The sequence below is a fragment of the Ruditapes philippinarum genome, unplaced genomic scaffold (genome assembly GCF_026571515.1).
Source record: "Ruditapes philippinarum isolate M1 unplaced genomic scaffold, ASM2657151v2 ctg212_1_1_1_1, whole genome shotgun sequence".
In the NCBI taxonomy this organism is placed as follows: domain Eukaryota; kingdom Metazoa; phylum Mollusca; class Bivalvia; order Venerida; family Veneridae; genus Ruditapes; species Ruditapes philippinarum.
Genome location: NW_026861955.1, coordinates 225815 through 244248, shown reverse-complemented (window position 1 = coordinate 244248; position 18434 = coordinate 225815). Strand labels below are relative to the sequence as shown.

At 30.6% G+C, this 18434-nt stretch overlaps 1 protein-coding gene across 2 annotated transcripts in view; it reads left to right on the top strand.

Annotated features, from left to right (window-relative positions):
* Positions 1-8818: 8818 nt before the first annotated feature.
* The window catches only part of LOC132717460 (G-protein coupled receptor dmsr-1-like), a 34232-nt gene continuing 24616 nt past the window's right edge, over positions 8819-18434 (top strand). Inside the window, exon 1 of one of the 2 annotated variants that reach the window (XM_060700930.1) lies at positions 8819-8988. The gene's annotated coding sequence lies outside the window, so the exon portion shown is untranslated. Of the gene's footprint in view, positions 9068-18434 lie in introns of both variants that reach the window. The other variant, XM_060700929.1, reaches the window with a different exon arrangement.

Genomic DNA, 18434 nt, shown 5'->3' with positions numbered 1-18434 from the left:
AATATGATTTGATTATTACTTTACTGCGATAGGCAACATCAATGATCAAGTGGTTACTTGAGTTAAGTGAACTCGTTATTGTGATAACGGGAATAATGAATAGGACTGAAACATCTGAATATGTACTTCAAGAAAGCCAATGATGATGATACTTTAATAAAGTATTCAATTTATATGCTCTCTTATTTTCAGTGTATTTTGTGTTTCTAAAACGACGATATTGTTCTACATGTGTATATATACATGTATATAATACATTTCATTTTATTCCGATTCAATGCGTAAAAGGCAAAAGAAAATACTTTTAAATATACATGAAAAACATTGTGCTAATTACAAACTTCCTAAACAATAATGCACGAGTAGGAGTTACAAAATACTTCAAATGCTGATTAAACAGAGATGTTCTGAATCAGCAAACTCAATACTATAATTTTCTGATTAACAACGTTTCATAACAAAAAAAGCATATTAATTATGACCCTTTTTGAATCGTAAAATCATTTTGATATATTTCTTTTTTCTTTTTTATAGCTACTTGACATTGATAAACCCCGGACAGTTTTAACACAATGACGTTAAAATGATGTCAATATTCAAACGATTCCGATAAAGAATGAACTTTGTAGTGCATGAAGGTCAAATCGTATCTGCAGTCAAAAGGATTACTAATAATGAGTTCTGTCACACTATTTGTCACTTGATTGTTTTGAGATATTGAACATTTACGTTTGATGTATTCTTTATATGAGAATGAATGGCTGATAACACATTTATTTATAGCAAGAATGAAAATTAAACGTTTCTAAGAAAATGGGTCGAAGCTCACAAATGACTGAGCAACATGAACGAAAGATGAAAGTTACTGAAACGAATTCAATGTATTTACAATACTTCTGATGAGTTCAGTTAGTCAGATAATAATTGATACTTTTGAACAATTTTAATAATATCAATTGATCTAACTATTTTGTGCATGTAATAAGGGAACAGAAAGAAAGGTGTTTTGTATATTAAATAAGTTAAGACAAAAATTGCCAACAAATTTGGAAGGGTCATTAGCATCTTCAGAAAAATTCTAATGAAAACACCAATGTACAGAAATAACTTTGTACATGTGTATATGCTATGAACGATTTTTTAAAAAAATTTAACGTAAATCCTAAAGCATTATTAAGATATTTATTTCATTTCTTGGCAGTTAGGTCAATGTCAACATACCTTTTGTTACATGTAATCATATATATCCTACCGTATGTGGTTTTATTCAAAAAGCTGGTATGTGTTTTGCTTAAAACGAACGAAATACGTTAAACATTGGTATTATACACTCAGGTGCTTTCGTTGAAAGCGTTTTTCCCCTTTTTATTGTTACAGTTATGTTGAGATATTGGGAGGACTTTGGACATTACCATTAAAGTTACAAATGCTGTTTATATTACTTCTCTTATCCGGGTGTCCTCAGAATGCTTTTGGTGACCATTGTTAGTGAAAAGTTATAAACAGTTTATAAAATTAACAACAAAAAATAACAATAATGAAGTTTAAAAAAGAACATTTGATTCTTTCTTTAAAGTGACAAAGGATTACCAACATCTGCCTACGTTTGATAGAGACGTGGATTTTTTAATGCCATTATAAGCCATTGATTTTAAGTAATCTTATTTCTGTAAAGCTAGACATTTACAGTGTATGTGGATTGAGGATGTTATTACTAACTCAAAAAGAATTATCATCAAAAAGAAAACATGATCAGTATTGTTTTTTGTTCCTTTACTTTTTTCTATGTAAAAACCATTGCACTGAATAGAACCACTATACCATTTCTGTCCATATCCAACTTGATAGGATCTTGCACGCAATACATTATATATCTTATGTCTTTAGTTATAAAAGGAATTAATGCATTTTGCATTAGGTTTTATTTCAAGACATATTCAGTTGTCTACAAATTGTCGTAAGTAATTAGGCTTTTATGCATACGTCGTTGAATAATATACAATAATTCGTTTGCGTGCGTATATAATATAATTTCGTCTAACATAAGAACATTAAAGGGAAAAACAAGGTTAGAATAAAAACTTGATTTCAGAAAACGAATACTATAAATAATAAATCTGCAAATTTTCTGCCGCCAAATAATAATATTAAACGAATGATAACGAAATTTAAATCGCTGAATCAACGATTTCTACAAATCAGTAGGCGCGGCCATGTTTGTGTATTGGCCGTATAAAAACAGGTGCGCGTGATGTCATTTCCCCACATCTTTAGATTTATGATAAATCTAGTTGAATCGTAGCGAAATATTTACGTAAAAAAGTATTGACCAGACAATTTAATTTTCACAGGAGGTGTAGAGGAGATTTTTTTATAGTTCAAAATACGTAACAATATCCAAAAAAAAAAAAAATAAAGAAACAAATAAAAAATCAACGTCTACCGGTCGCACCACTTCAGGCCAGTGATGCCCGTTACTCCAAACAATGCTATGTTCATTAAAGTATCATCTTAATGTAATTAAACAATATTTTCACAGAGTTATTAAATACACATGTTATTATTTAACAAAGTTTCACAATCAAATAATGCAATTAAATAAACAAATGCACCAACGAATAATTGGCTGTTAATAATTGAACGGCGATAATTATCATTATTATTAAAATCCTACTAAAACGTGTTCTTAATAGTACATGTAATTAAATTTTTGCAGTTTGATTCTGACTTTCAAATAAAAAGGTGTGAACATATGTTAGTAGTGATGTACACATTTCAAAAATATATGCAACTCTTTTGAAAAGTAAATTGTTAACATGTCTGTCAACGTATGATGCTGCGTGGTAATTATTTACATCGTAATCGTAGCCTAATATTAACTGCATGCACAACATTTTTATTGGCTGCTCAAAAATCTCATTTGCATAATTAATTCACACAATTGCTGGTTCTTACTACTTATGTCTAATACTGTGCATTATCCATTTTAATTGTTCCTAATTTGCACCAAATGTTCCCGTCACACTGTGTACTAACGATTTTTATTGCTCCTTGCTCTGTGCCGACAGACCTTTTGATCATGCACAATGTTGCCCTGATTGGTTAATCACCCTTGTCAAATATTCTAATGACGAAACAGACATCTAGTTTTTTACGCTTCATCAGTGAACTGAATGACCTTAGGGGAAATTAAGTTCCGCCCCTGTCAAGTTATACTGTAAATTACAGAATTTCATAAGATAGCAACACATTTTTTCAGTTCCAAATAATCATTTTTGAATATTAAGTAGATTTATGTTTTTTTTTTTGTTTTCTTGGATTAAATTTACGGTAGTAGAAATGCGTATCTGTGTGGGAAGGGATTGGGTAAGTAGATAACGTGGAAAAAAGCTATAGGGAACTGGATAAACCCGTGAATATGAGTAATTGTAGGGGAATTATGCCCAATTGGGCAACCTGTTGCTGTTGGTACCAGTTTTGACTGGGTGCCTAACTAACCGAACGGACAGTTTTGTTTTCATACGATATTAGTCTAGCTGCCGATTTTCCTGCGCCGTTTTATTTTTTTCGCGTCAATGTCGGAAAATCGCGTCTTCAGGAAATATCTGCATATTGGATTTAGTTGATATTTACCGCTGAGAAAAAGATACATGACCGGCGATATACCCTATTCAGACAGCTTGTCTAGCGAAAATTAAGTACAAAATAAAAGGATATATCGTCAATTTGAAGAAGTTTCTCAAAGTACCCAAATTAAATTGATGGTTTATCTTTGAAAACTAAGCAGTCATTGCTTAAATCATGTGGTGGGATCATCAGCAAGCTTGAAAATCGGACAAATGATAATTAATGCCGCGGCGTCTTCAATTAATTAATTAAAGCAATTCAGTTCCATATGATGTTTCATAAATAAATATAATGTACGCAATAAGATTAATTAAGTTCTTCATCAAAATATATTTCAGTTGTACCAGCGTGTACACCTTTACCGGAAGTGGGTATAACACGTCACAATCTCGGTCTCGTCTGTCTCGCGAGAATGACAGAACGCCAAAATGGCGGCGCCCTTGAACTTATTTCTCAAGTAAAAAATAGTGTCTTAAAACACGAATTTCTCACTTATAGGGTTGATGTCAACAAAAAAACTGTCATGGTACCTCTTTTTAAATGATGAATATTTATATTAGACAGACATCAATCCATCCATTCCTATTCCTTTAACATCAAAAAATAGTTTTGTGGAAACATTATTAATTTGATTTTTTTGTTACTTGAAAAAAGCTTTTATTAAGAGTTGTGTTTATCTTAATAAACTTTTAAAATGTGTTCTATTGAGGCAAATGTTTAAACTGTATAAACACAATGTTTAGTCTACCATTTTAAGACAAGTTGTTGATATTCTTTATTTATAATTCTAGCATCAAATTTGAGATGACCAGATACAAAATCAAATTTGCCGGTTTATAAGTCTAATTATCTGTCAAAATGGGTTTGATTGTTTTCCTTTAATACATTTTAATCATTTAAGACTTTTTTTAGTACAATTGATGACAAATTCACAAAAAAGTCAATATATAAAATATATTGATAACGTACAACATTTGTCACTTAAGAAAGCTGAATAAGCGGCTCCAGTACCGTCCATGAACAGGCTCAATCAAACCGAGCCTGCAACAGTTTCAATTTTGCCGTGTTGGGCTTTCTTTAGGGATTCTGTATTTATCTATTTTATGATCACATCCGTGTTATTTGTGCCGTGTGGCGGCTGTAAAAAGTCTCCCCGTACATTTTAATCAATGATGTTATATTTTCGATCCTTGAAGATCGTTCAGCACGACATTATTGTTGTGCTTGTGGTATTTTTAGTTTCAACTTTTAGGCACTTTCTAGTTGGGTGGTTCCAATATTCCTACTTGAATAATGTTGAATCACCCTTAGGATATGTTGCCTGCTTTTTAAATTTGTCTTTTGACGTCCTATCTGTGATACGCAGGCTTCGTAACCTCAGATCCCCTTTCAAAATTCTATTTTATTTAGTTCTGCCCATTGTTTTCTCGTTTAGGGCACACGCATTTTTTTACTTGGGGACCATATGCCGCTTTTCATGGAATGGCACTACCGTGTCACATTGAAGGTTCCATGATAACCGCCATATGAACACATCTGCGGATGTTTCAAAATTCTAAATTTTACCAGTTCATGTTAAATGTTGAATTCTGCTTAAGCCGGTGCTAGGGGGCGTGGACGGTAACATGCACTTTCCAGTACCGTCCATGAACAGGCTCAATCAAACCGAGCCTGCAACATTTTCAATTTTGCCGTGTTGGGCTTTCTTTAGGGATTCTGTATTTATCTATTCTAGTAAAACCTTTGCCAGAGTGTTTCAATGTGAAATAGCGTTTTAATACACATACACGCTTTTCAAATAAAAAAGAAAAAAAGAACACGTTGTTATACATTTCCTCAAGCCCGTTAATTGGTAGATAAATTATCCTCTTCATATTTATTGACCTTTGCAAGAACAAATATATACTCTATAACATTTCCGCATACAAAAATCAATGTAATTTTATAAAGAATCTATCTTGTCCTACTTTTTACCTTGATAACAAGTCTTCATATGTTTCAATGTCTGTTATTGAAGATCACAATTATCGGAGAGTGAAGCAATCATCAAAGAAAAACCTAATAAAATAACTTCTTCATTCCATGTTAACAGAATGTATACTTACTCTTAACAAATGTTTACATAACGTAATTGCATGGATCGGTACATTTATTTATTTATCGTCCATATTGGATTTACTTTCATTATAACATAGGTTAGAATATAATTCATTAGCGATTACAAGACCAACAGGAACAGCTTATCACAACTTATAACTAAACTTAATTCTTCTTTTCGAATAGCAATCTAAAACAAGCAGTTCCTAGCTCTTTAATTAATAAAGACACATGCTGCCTCCTCTCGGGCACAACTTCCTTCACTTTTGAACGATTTGAGTTTCAAAAGATTTCACAAAGTTTAATTGCTAAAATAATCTCATTGATGAATCGATTCGATGATGAAGTTTCAATCTACCGGCAATTAAAATGAATTACAAACGACGGTATATACATTTATATATGCACTTATATACAGTCATTATCAATTTCATTAAATTAAAAATTTCAAAGATAAACTTTTTCAACTACTTCTTATAACAGATATATTATAAATAATTGTATTAGTTAAATGACAGTCAATTAGAACATATGCAAGGGTTTATTGACTTAGAACTTAATTACCGACTTTCACATGGTCAAGTCTTCTATGTCAAGCTATCAAATCACTAGATACGGAAACTGCTGACCATTATATTGGTTGTCATGGAAGTTCCATTTGTTATTGATCATTATTACAACAATAATGTGGTCAGAGAAGTACTCTGTTACCGGTGTTTGCATTCATTATTGACTTTTTAACCATCATAAAATAATCTGCATGATTTATAGCTTTTATGTGATATACTCTTTCGCTCTATAGAATATGTACAATGTATCGGTAATTCATTTGAGTTGTATAAAAGCGTTTGTTATAGTAAAAAAACATCGAAAAGACGATATCGTTATCTATGAGATACAAGAAATATGCATGTTGATAGCATATATTGAGGTATAAAGAGTAGAGTTGTTGTCTGTTGTATTTTTCTGTGATTGTCCCGCCAACTTAACGTTCCTGCATTAACGGGACATACTTCCATGTTTTCTTATGTACCCAATATACAAATACAGCAAATAGTTTCTATCAACGAGGTGCATTTCATGTCGTATATATAGTTATAAATCGTATTTATGTGTTTTGATTCCATAGTAATGTTTTTTATAATATAGCCTTCTTGAACGAGTCCATAACATGTGTTAAATATATGTTCGAATTCCTCACATATCGGTGATATAAGAATAAGAATATGTTATAATTTTGTGCATATTTTGTACATCTATTGTTTGTGCAGAAACAGAAACGACATAAACACGTGCCAAAGCATGATATGCAACTTCATGATGAAAAAAGGTTTAACCAACCTTAAGTATTACATCATGCTTATTTAGGAAAATGACTATGTTCTGTGTAGCATCTACTTTAAAAAAAATAGGTCTTCGCGAATACCAAGTTCTATGGCCGTAATAGTACACCATATATCAACTTAACATTATTGTCAGCAACGTCCGATTAATCCCATCTACATTCTACAATCCAATCTATTTCCTGACAGATTGCTTCCGAATATAACAATACTACGAAAAAAACATTCTCAGATAACCATAATGACAGTTATCTGACAAATGTGACCGACTTACTGTTTTCGCAAGGTTTAATTCTGTCTTAAGTTTGAGTGATTGCATTATCGCAATTTTCTATAATGATTATAGGCTTTTAAGTAAATTTCATACAAAAAAGAGATAAATATACATTGACTTTGTAGCCGCCATGTAAATATACTAAAGTTACACCCTCAGAAAAAAACCGGCATTTCGTTGTATAAAGATTTCAGTTGTTAAATGTTTTTGTCCTGACTGACCTCATTTATATAGCCTTAATGAAGCTGATATCGTTACAAATCATACTTCAATACCGATACGTTCTTATAACACGTATATAGCTGCTAAATATTCATTATATACAGTAAAATTCAACAGAACAAAATAAATAATCACATTTAATTTAACACAAACATATCGTGCCAAATTAATATATTAATAGTTACATATCAAAGAATATGCTGTTTATCAATTTATGATATTATTTCAAATCTTCCTATTTCGTTAATTCCCTTATAACTTTCGTTGTATTTTCGCACATACACATAAGTATATCATACTTATACGAAAACTCAAAACACTGTTAAATTATGTGTTTAAGAACTTCGATTGTATGTAGTCACGTAAAGCCAGTCTTGTTTTTGTTAATTTCTATTCTTAAGCACAAAATCATAATTCTCCCTTTAATTTTGAAAGATTAAAAAAAATCTTTGACCATTAATTTTAGGACACGGTCAAGAACCTGATATCAATTAGATTCATAAACATATAAATGTTGTGTGCATATTTTAAATTCAGCCGATGTTCAACCTAGTGTTGGTATATTTATAAGCAATTAATTCACTCCTCTAGGAATTGTCTAGCTCTTAAACAGGAGTATAAGCTGGTATGATTGAAGAGCCTGTATCCAATTTGTAAGTCAAATTAGATTAAACACTCATTCTATATTCATTTTGTCACTGTTTGTGATCGCGCAAAGAGTGATAGCACTTGGTAACCGGTTATTTACATGTATGTAAATAACCCTTCTTTTTGTCTCTCTTACAAACACCTGACACCTTGGTTCACAGGAAAGTTAACAATCAATCATTCATTTATTCCACGAATGACACTTTTGAAGCCGAAACTGTTTCATTATTACTAGTAGATAAGAATGAGTGTTATTGAAATTGTCAAGTAACATCTATATAGGGCATTATGAATGAGTAACTAAAAAATTTTTGTAACTAGACATGAGTATGTTTCACCCATGACCAATATAATTCAGCTTGATTTTTTTTAAATATTGGAAAACAATATTTATTACAATTACAGTTTGTTATCTTTTCCTTTGCAAAATTATATAGTTTGTTCCTTTTTCTGAACTGATAACGATGCATGGTTGAAATATTTAACATAATCAAACAATAGAAGTATGATAATAATAAACTCTCGCACATGATAAATCATTTTCTTAGGAAGCGTTAAATACGTGCATTCTTCATGATATATTTTCTTTTTTTTCACTATTCTTTCAGTGAGTGATGTATTCTAGAAATAAAGAGTTGACAGTAAAAATGCGCATCTCTACCACCACAGAGAGTATCGGACTGTGTATTGGCAATTGACAAACGGAGGCTAAATTCAATACTGGTTATATCAGAATGCTACGGAACAGCATTTCAACAGAAACTATCGAAAGAATAGGTATTGCTTTAGTAATTTTATGCCTGGATTGTAATTGTAAACATTATTTTTCTGTGGACTTATTTTCCATCTGAAGTTGGTAATAATTTTGTTAATTATTTAAATATTATAAGTTTATATCTACTTATTTTTTAATTTTATGTATTTGACAATGGAATTTCATTTAGAAACATGATTTAAACAAGTTTTTTGCTCATAACAATTATGAAAACTTTAATATTAAATATACTTTATAAACAATAAAGTTCTATCAGATTTTATGCATGTAACTATGTAATGTTTGCGGGTCGATCTTGCCATCGGGACTTAGTGTAAATTAGTTTTGTAAACTTTCTTATTAAGTAACTTAACTTAAAATAGATGCGCAAGTATACATCAAGTGTATGATGAAATTATTTTACCATTTTCTGTAACAGAGTTTAAAGGGGTTTCAAGAAGTTCTAAAAATAAGTAAACATTGCTTTTGCACAATTGACAATTTTAAAATTTTTAAATTATTAAAACTGACGATAACTCAAATCATTCAATGTAATGATAATATTAAAACGTAAATAATTTGTGCGACTTCTGAAAACGGGGTAAATATTGTATGAATTTATTTTCATAAATAAACGAATATCTTCATGCGTATTGTAATAGAGGCACATGTTTTAACAAGTGTAAAAAAAATTCTTTGTAATTTTAAGTTTATGTACCCAAGCTGGCAGAGTCAGAGCATTTCTAAATTGTTACATGTAATTAGACAGTTCTAAAGCATTTAAAAAATGATGAACACATTAAGATTCACTTGTTTCCGATATAAGCTCCAACTGTTGTAATATTTCAAAGAAGTCGTTTTGTACCACTATCCTATTTGATCAAAATGAATATAAATGATTTACTGCCCAATATTGTTTCCATCAACATGATTTATCTTGATATTGTCAGTAATAATCATATAATCAAAACTTGAACTTACGTCCTAAAAAAGAGAAACGATTTTATCATAAAGTTTAGATAATGACTGTTTTTTACATGATTTCTTCCTGTTTTTTTTTTCTTAATGAGAGGAGACCAAAGCACATACTCCTTAAAAACGTCTAACAATATCATTTTAGTAGCGCCCATTTATGGCATAACCTATTGTTTTCGTTGCATTACGTAAAGTGATTACTGGCTTACGTTAAATCCTTGAAACATTGTTATTCTATGAGAATAATAATACGTTCATCTTGTGTTGTTTCTTATTCTGTGTGCGTGACAAGGAGTAATATAAAGTGCATCGTTATTGATTTTCAATTAGATGACAGAAGAAACTTCTTACAGAAGCTGGTTGTCAGTTTGTATGATGATAATTTTATCGTTCAGGGTGTTGTAAGACCTAAAAGATATAGCAAAAATGGTGTCAAATATTATCTTATTCTTAAGAAAAATATTTATGGTATATTCTAAAACAAATTTCACTGCGGCAAATATGATTTAAGTCTTAAGAAGAATATTTATGGTAATATGTACTATAACAACATTTTATCATAAACTACTAAAGAATGCATTGTATATTAATAAGACTGATAGTTATACCTAAATAGAAAATTTACAGCATATATATTGACATCCTGACACAAGCTCAGTGTAAATGTTTAAAATTATATTCATCAATTGTTCGATTATCATCCTAAACAATTCAAAAATAATTGTTTCCAAAGTAATTCCAATAGGACAAATGCCATGCATATATATAAGGTAATAAATATTGAAAAATAGGCCTCATACTATGAATTTGTTATACTCTATTAATTACATAAAAACACATGCTAAATATATCGGACTGTAACATTTAACGTATATAGAGAACAAAAAAAAAGTCATACATATTAGATTTTTAAGACGGTGCTGAGATAAAAGTATCTGCTACACATAACAAACTTAAGAATCATATGACAATCTTTTGTATATCATATAGAAATAGCTCAAACGAATAAGGGGTGAAATTAGAAAAAAATTGTTTTAACAATAAAATAACTGAAAGCTGACAACATGGACGTTTTCGATCGGTCTTCAGTTAAACAAAAATAAATGTTACAGTAGCCGTATTATCTGATGACTTAAGAGATAAAAGTAGACTAAAAAGGCACAAATATGATGGTGCTGGAAAGCAGTCTTATTTTGAGTAACATGAAATTGTATGATTACACAATCCGCAAACAGTGTACCTATTGACTGATTGTCCCCATCTACATCATTTTTTATTGAGCTCATTATTCCAACGAGATTCCTCCAGAAGCCTACAAGTAGTAACTACGGCTTTTTTCTAATTATACGGAAATAGACATTTGAAGTTTAAAATGTTAAAGGCAAATAATGCCTTAGAAATCAATATTTTTAAATTCTTTAGAAATGACATGTCTATAATAGTATTTGAATAATGGCTTTAGAGCATGTTAGATGTTTAACAATTGAAGAAAGTACCGCTAAACACGCAGTAATGTATCATAAAGGCAGAAAATTAAAACAAAGTAGTATTTTGACCTATAACTTTGACATAAAATAGTAATTCACCATAATTATACCAATTGCCAACAGGGTTTTATAAATAAAGATATTCCATGTATACGGCAACTTGGTTTCTCATTTAAAACTGTAAAAAAATAGCAGAAATTAATAATTTTTTTTTTTATGAAATTAATAGTATTTATCACAATTGGCCTTTAAATTCACTTTTTGTTGGTTTACAAATATTATTTTGTTTTTCAATATTAAATACCTTCTATGTCTTTCAATATATAATACTGATATCATTATAAAATCCATTTATCAATTTGAGAGTGTTTGTCCTTTTAGTGACACTTCAAGCTTACGATCTGTGAATAGCCGTGAATATTTGTTAGTCAAATAAGATATCCACCGGGTTCTAAATTCATCACAGAATTCTTTATATGATCAAAAAGTGAACGAACTCGGATCTAAAGTCACAGAAAGGGTGCTTATAGAATATGAGAGAAATCATTGTGTAAATAGGTTGCTTGTCAAAATATTTTTTTAGCAGACATTGCTTTTTTATATCAGTCAATAGATTGTTATTTTAGTCTAGACAAATCCATCTTATTCGGGCACAATACAGCACTTCGATTATAAAGTATGAATTTGATAGTATATTGAAAGAGGGGGACGATAAATTTTCGTTTCTTGGAGAATGAAATGAGAATGCACTGACGACAGTCTAAATATCACTATTTGTTTACTGATCGATGTTAGAGAATATGGGGAAAGCTCGAAAAATTATATGTTTATTTTGTTACTGATGATATGTCCTTTTTGAGTAAAAGTACATGTATATTCATATATTCTTTATTGCCAAACTGTATTCTACTTTTTTGTTATCTTATAATGCCTGTTTCGAGATATTCGTATACGAAATCTTGTGGGTATTTTTTTAAATTATCGTGAATATATTATGACAAAATATACAGAAATCAATAGCGATTAGCGAAATCGTGTTCTTTATTTCCCATATATTAGTAATGATAATCATAATTTTGACGTCGCTTGGCAACAATCACGTCAAAACAGGAGTGCGGTCTACAACATGACATTCCTTATTTTAAAAGTTGATACATCTGTTTATTAAGAAAGCACAAACAAACACCGACAATGTGTTCAGCCGCTTTTTTTTTGTTTAAGTATTACATGCCTATGGAATGCATCTGCAACTAGTGATTGTGACGTTATAAAACAACAGTAATCCAGGTTAGCCATTTAACTGCAATTTAAATTTATCGTAAAATGTCCAACTAATAAAACGTTTCTTTACGTGTATCTTGGCATGCGATTTATAAGTTCAAGAATATCTTCTTATTTCCTTTGTATTGTATAAGTTAACAGCCTTTAAACTAGAGGCTTGCTAGGTAAAATGAAGTTTTAAGAAATATTTATTTATTTATTGTTTAATAGGTCATATAAATGATGCTTCGTAGCTATTGATTTTTTAAATATATATTAATATATATTAAGTATTGGCTCTTCACAAAATGTTATAATCTAAGTTTAATTTCTGGTTAACAGCATTGTAATTCATGTCGTTTTCGATTTTGGCTTGAATGGGAACTATATATAAAACAAAGTTATGAAAGAATCCGTTTACTTGAGAAATAGTGCAAACATCCAGTAATATAATAGCTTTTGAATTACTTGGTTTAAAAAGACAAATTCCACAGGTTTCTCGTTTAACATCTTAATTATCACACATAACAGGACATTTAAACGGTTTGAACTGTGTTTAATGACAGTTTAAAGTCGCGTGCAGCATGTTTAATGGAAATTTTGCTTTATGTGTATCAAATATCACTTCTATAAACGGGAACAAAAGGATTTTGTGAGGGGAAAGAAACCTAAAACACAATTGCGTTGTTGAGGAATAGGATTATCGGCAAATGACCAATGGGAAAAATTCGATGATATTGGTAATGTTTAAGACTGGTATAGTTAAGCAAATGTGTTAGAGGGAATTGCGTTCTCTGAACAAAACATCGAGAGGTTGGATTTCTCTATGAATATGTATGAGTATATAATTTAATGTTTTATTTAAATTGGATAAGAGGTAGAAATGGTAAATATAACCATTTATTCGTTGTTGTTTTTTAATTTGATATAGTTTTCAGGTGTTTTAAAATACTAATTTTCAAAGACATATTTATTAAAAAAAGACATCTTAAAGGGAACTTCGTATCTTTTGAAGTTCTAAACATTTTTTATGTAAATGAGAATGAATTATACTAATTTTTTCTTAGTTTGAAAAGTTTAATCTTAACAAAATTGATTAATTCTTAATACACCAACAACAAGTGCAGTTTTGACGAACCCTCATACATATGTGACGACACAAATACGTTTCCTGATTTGTCAAACAGTAAAGCTCTGTATCTTTGGGTTTTTTTCATATCTTTTACGAGTATTTATTTTGCAAGAATGACATCAGAAAACAATGTAGTAAATTGTATAAATATACTTTACCATATTCATATAAAATGCACAGTATCAAAATCCTTACATTTTCTGTGACATAGCACTACTATAATATATGACATACATTAACTTTTGACTATTTTTCAAATCACGCCGATCTTAAAGTTGAAACTGATCACAGTATCGGTGAATGTAATTAGTGCTAAATGGATGTAATTTGATTAAAATTGAGAACTTTTACCGTTTCTCGAACGAAAGCTTGCATTGTTAATGGATTTCCATTATTTCACACATTTCTCTTTGCAATTTTCGTTTTGCTTTCTTTCCCGTTGTTTTTCTAATTAAACAAAAAAAACGCATTTTGAGAATAAAATGGTTATTATTTGTGAATAACGTCCTCCAATATTGGTTAATGGCGTTACAATGTAAAATAAAGGACTTAAAGATACATGTAGTTGTTTCCGAATAATATTTTTTTATAAAAATCATAAACAGTGAAACAATGATGTTTCCAAATACCCACGATAGTTTCTTTTACAGGCCGGTAAAATCAAATAAATGTCTGTTTTAACAGACATGGATACATGAATATTGACTCTGTTAATATAAATAGAGTATTCCCGAACAAAATATTGTTCTCCTTTTATAATTGTATTTTTACTATTTAGGGTTTGCACTATTTGTTTTAAAGAATAAATACAAATACAAACTGTTTCTTTCATATAGATACTTTTTGAATATTGTTTTTATTCAAACAATAATTTAAAGCATCAGGTATAAGTTCGCTAACATTGTGAAAAAAAAATTTAAAATGTATTTAATAATACTTAGATTTATTCATTTAGATATCATTGTCTATTAATAATATATTTTGTAACAGCATACTTCAGGTCCTATGTTCATTAAAGCGGCCTTCAGTTTTTAAACGGTTATAGTGTAATATATAAATCGTTTAATATATTTTTCTGATAAAAAGAAAAAAGGCGGAAAATAAAATTTGCCGATGATAAGATACATAAACAATAGGGGGCCCCTCCATAACCTATAATCTACCGGTCCGCCCAATTAGATGAGCCGCGTCATGACAAAACCAACCTAATGGGTTTGCGACCAGCATGAATCCTGACCAGCCTGCGCATCTGCGCAGTCTGATCACGATCCATGTTGTTCGATATCAGTTTCTCTTCTTGTTATAGGGTTTATAAGCGAACAGCATGGATCCTGATCAGACTGCGCGGATGCGCAGGCTGGTCTTGATCCATGCTGGTCGCAAACCCATTATGTTGGTTTTGTCATGGCACGGCTCATTTAAATTAGTAAAGTGGGCGATTTGTTTCCCCGACGAACAATACTGGCGCGTTATAAATACCTCTCTTGACGCCGTAAACAGTGATATAAAGTTCTTTACCATGGTAAAATTACGGAAATGCTTAGTTTCAAAAAGCACAGAATTGTGAGGTTTTTTTTCCAACAGAAAATCAGAAACTGAAGGCCGCTTTAACCTACTAGATTGCGTTTCCGTCAATTTTGCATCAATTTTAGATCCTAGTAACTTTTAAATATTACTTATTACTATCCGTGATGTGACGACATAGTCTCAATACCATTTTGAAGGGGAATGTAAAAATCATCGATTCTAGGCATGTGTCGTATCTTTTAAGGGGCTTCTTTGTCATCATATCAATGAAATATGTTATTATATTTTCTTTAAGTTATCAAATTAAGCATATTTTCCATACATGTATGTCGAATATATGTATTTATAGCAAACCTTTGATAAATGCTCATATGATTAATATATGTTTTATCTATGCTATGATATGTTTAAATAAAGAAAAAAAATATATGAAAAGAAAAAGCGTAATATACCGTAATCGCTGGGTTTTCAAGGAAAATGTTTAGTATTCTACAAATATTCATTCAAAGTATGCAAGTACATACTTTTTTACATTTCAAATTGTAGGTTAAATATTTTATGTAGATCGTCTGTAGGTCGTAAAGCATAGAATCAAAATGCCTTTATCTTGTGATTCCCATAATTATTGTGTAAAATGTTTCCCCGGCATAAAATAGTCAAAAAAGACAACAGGTCTCTTTATTCTCTAACGTGCAATATTTTTTTGTCAGACAATTCAAACGGCTTTTATTATTTCCATTATCACATTCTTGCTGTGACCTAATTAGCCTAATGTACTTTACATCCGCTCGTGTCAATCGCATTGATTTAACACCATAAATGTGTCAGGCAATGATACATGAATTAGCTTCAACGTTTTATGAGTTTTCATTCTTTTAGGCGCATTAGAATTATTAAATAACTATGTTCTACCTAAAATAAAAAAGACAATTTGTGTGTAGTCATTCAAGAAAGACATTATAATCTAAAGGATAGCAATACTGTGATCATGAACTGCAATTATCATGTATTTGCTCGGCTGGTAAAAAGCTTAAAGACTGAGATAGTACGAGTACATGTACATGTATATTGCTATACTTTTGCACACACATTCTTTCATAGCTCAACAGACTTTTTTCATGCTGTCACATTGTGCCTAGATAAATGTGATTACACAATTACTCAAACGAAATAACATTCAGCAATTGTATTCAACACTAAAAAAGACTCATATCGTCTAATACAAGTTTGTTAATTCTACAGGATTGATAGTGATAAATTTCCCTTGCCTGTTGTAAAGCGTCTTGTCAATAAAACGGATTAATATTTGATACATTGTGTCGGTATATTGGACAATATGAGGTCTTTGTGTATTTGATGTAATAAAGTGATCACTCCTCTAAATGAATGCAATCTAGACTGCTGTTTATCAAACACATATAAAAATATATTCATTTTATTCCACAGATAAATAAAGCAATGATGCATTAGGTACAAGAAATGGCTCCATGATTAAAGCCGTATGAACACATCAGCGGATATTTCTAAATTAAAAATTTTTCACCATTGTCATTTGCTTGAACCGGTGCTAGGGACGTAGACGGTAGCTTGCAGTTACCAGGTCCGTCATCTTAATAGGCTCAATAAACCCAATCGTAAAACATTGGTCAACTTAGCCGTTTATTTGGTTATAGGTGGATAACAGTCAGTCAGTAATTTTGCATTTACAGCCTTGTGGTATGTAAAAAGGGTTTTAGAAGTATATCAAGGAGACGGTAAAGAAACTGATGTAGTCTTTGTGCAACATACGTGTTCTTGCTTTTTATTCATTTATTAAAAGGAATTTATTAAACGAATAAAATAATACAATTAATAGAGATTTTTAAATGTTAAAATGATTCAAAAAGCCAAGTCAGTAATTAAAAGTGAATTTGTCAGTTGTTATGTACGGTAAAAGAAGTTTTGATTAAACGGTTACATATAATGTAACAAATTACAAAGAACGAAGATGATATCTTGACGGATCAATAAATAAACTAATGACAATGAAGGTAGCTCAAATAAAATTTTACTTTCAACAATAACCCATGTATAACAACACTGGATAAAAATGAAGGTAAACTGACATTGATTACATTATTATCGAGGGTGATAACACGTGTCTACCTCGTCATATAAATGACGGTTTAATAACTAATAGATGTATATGAGCCGCGTCATGACAAAACCAACATAGTGCGTTTGCGACCAGCATGGATCCAGACCAGCCTGCGCATCCGCGCAGTCTGATCAGGATCCATGCTGTTCGTTAACCAACTCTATTACAAGTAGAGAAACTGATAGCGAACAGCATGGATCCTGATCAGACTGCGAGGCTGCGCAGGCTGGTCTGGATCCATGCTGCTCGCAAACGCACTATGTTGGTTTTGTCATGACGCGGCTCATATATATAAAAAACATGTCATTATATTTATTCTTCTTAATTGCCTGAATATTAGCATCAATATTTTTTTTCCATTTATGTCAGTTATCTATATATTCCATAAATATTTCAGCGTAGCTACAAAATAATTATTTTCTATTAAGATAACTTTATTTTCTGAAGCGACTTTTAAGGCTTCCGTCGCTGTGGGGGTACTTTTACCTAATTAAAACAAATTCAATTTCCGCTTTTAACAAGATACCGACAGGCGCTGCGCTTTTGATAAATTATACATCAGTGTTCACATTTAGATCTTTGGTGATTGAAATCTAGTAACAGTAACATTTAGTCAAGTGGAATGATAAAGTGCAAAATTGTCATCCGGTCGCAGTTAAAGTCGTTCTGAACATTAAATAGATAACAGTGATGAATGTTTTACTGATAACTGATAACGATGTTCTGGTTTAAAATAAATATTTAATCGAACGACCTTTAAAAGCTAGCATACCTTTTATCAATGAGATTTTGAAACTGATTTTCAACTGAAAAGGGTAGGCGTCAATGTTATGACATAAACATCGATTTGTAGTCTTATCAGGCAAATATATGAGTAAAAACTGTAATATTTCTAAAATAAAAATAATAATAATAATAAAAATAAATAATAATGATAATAATAACAAATAA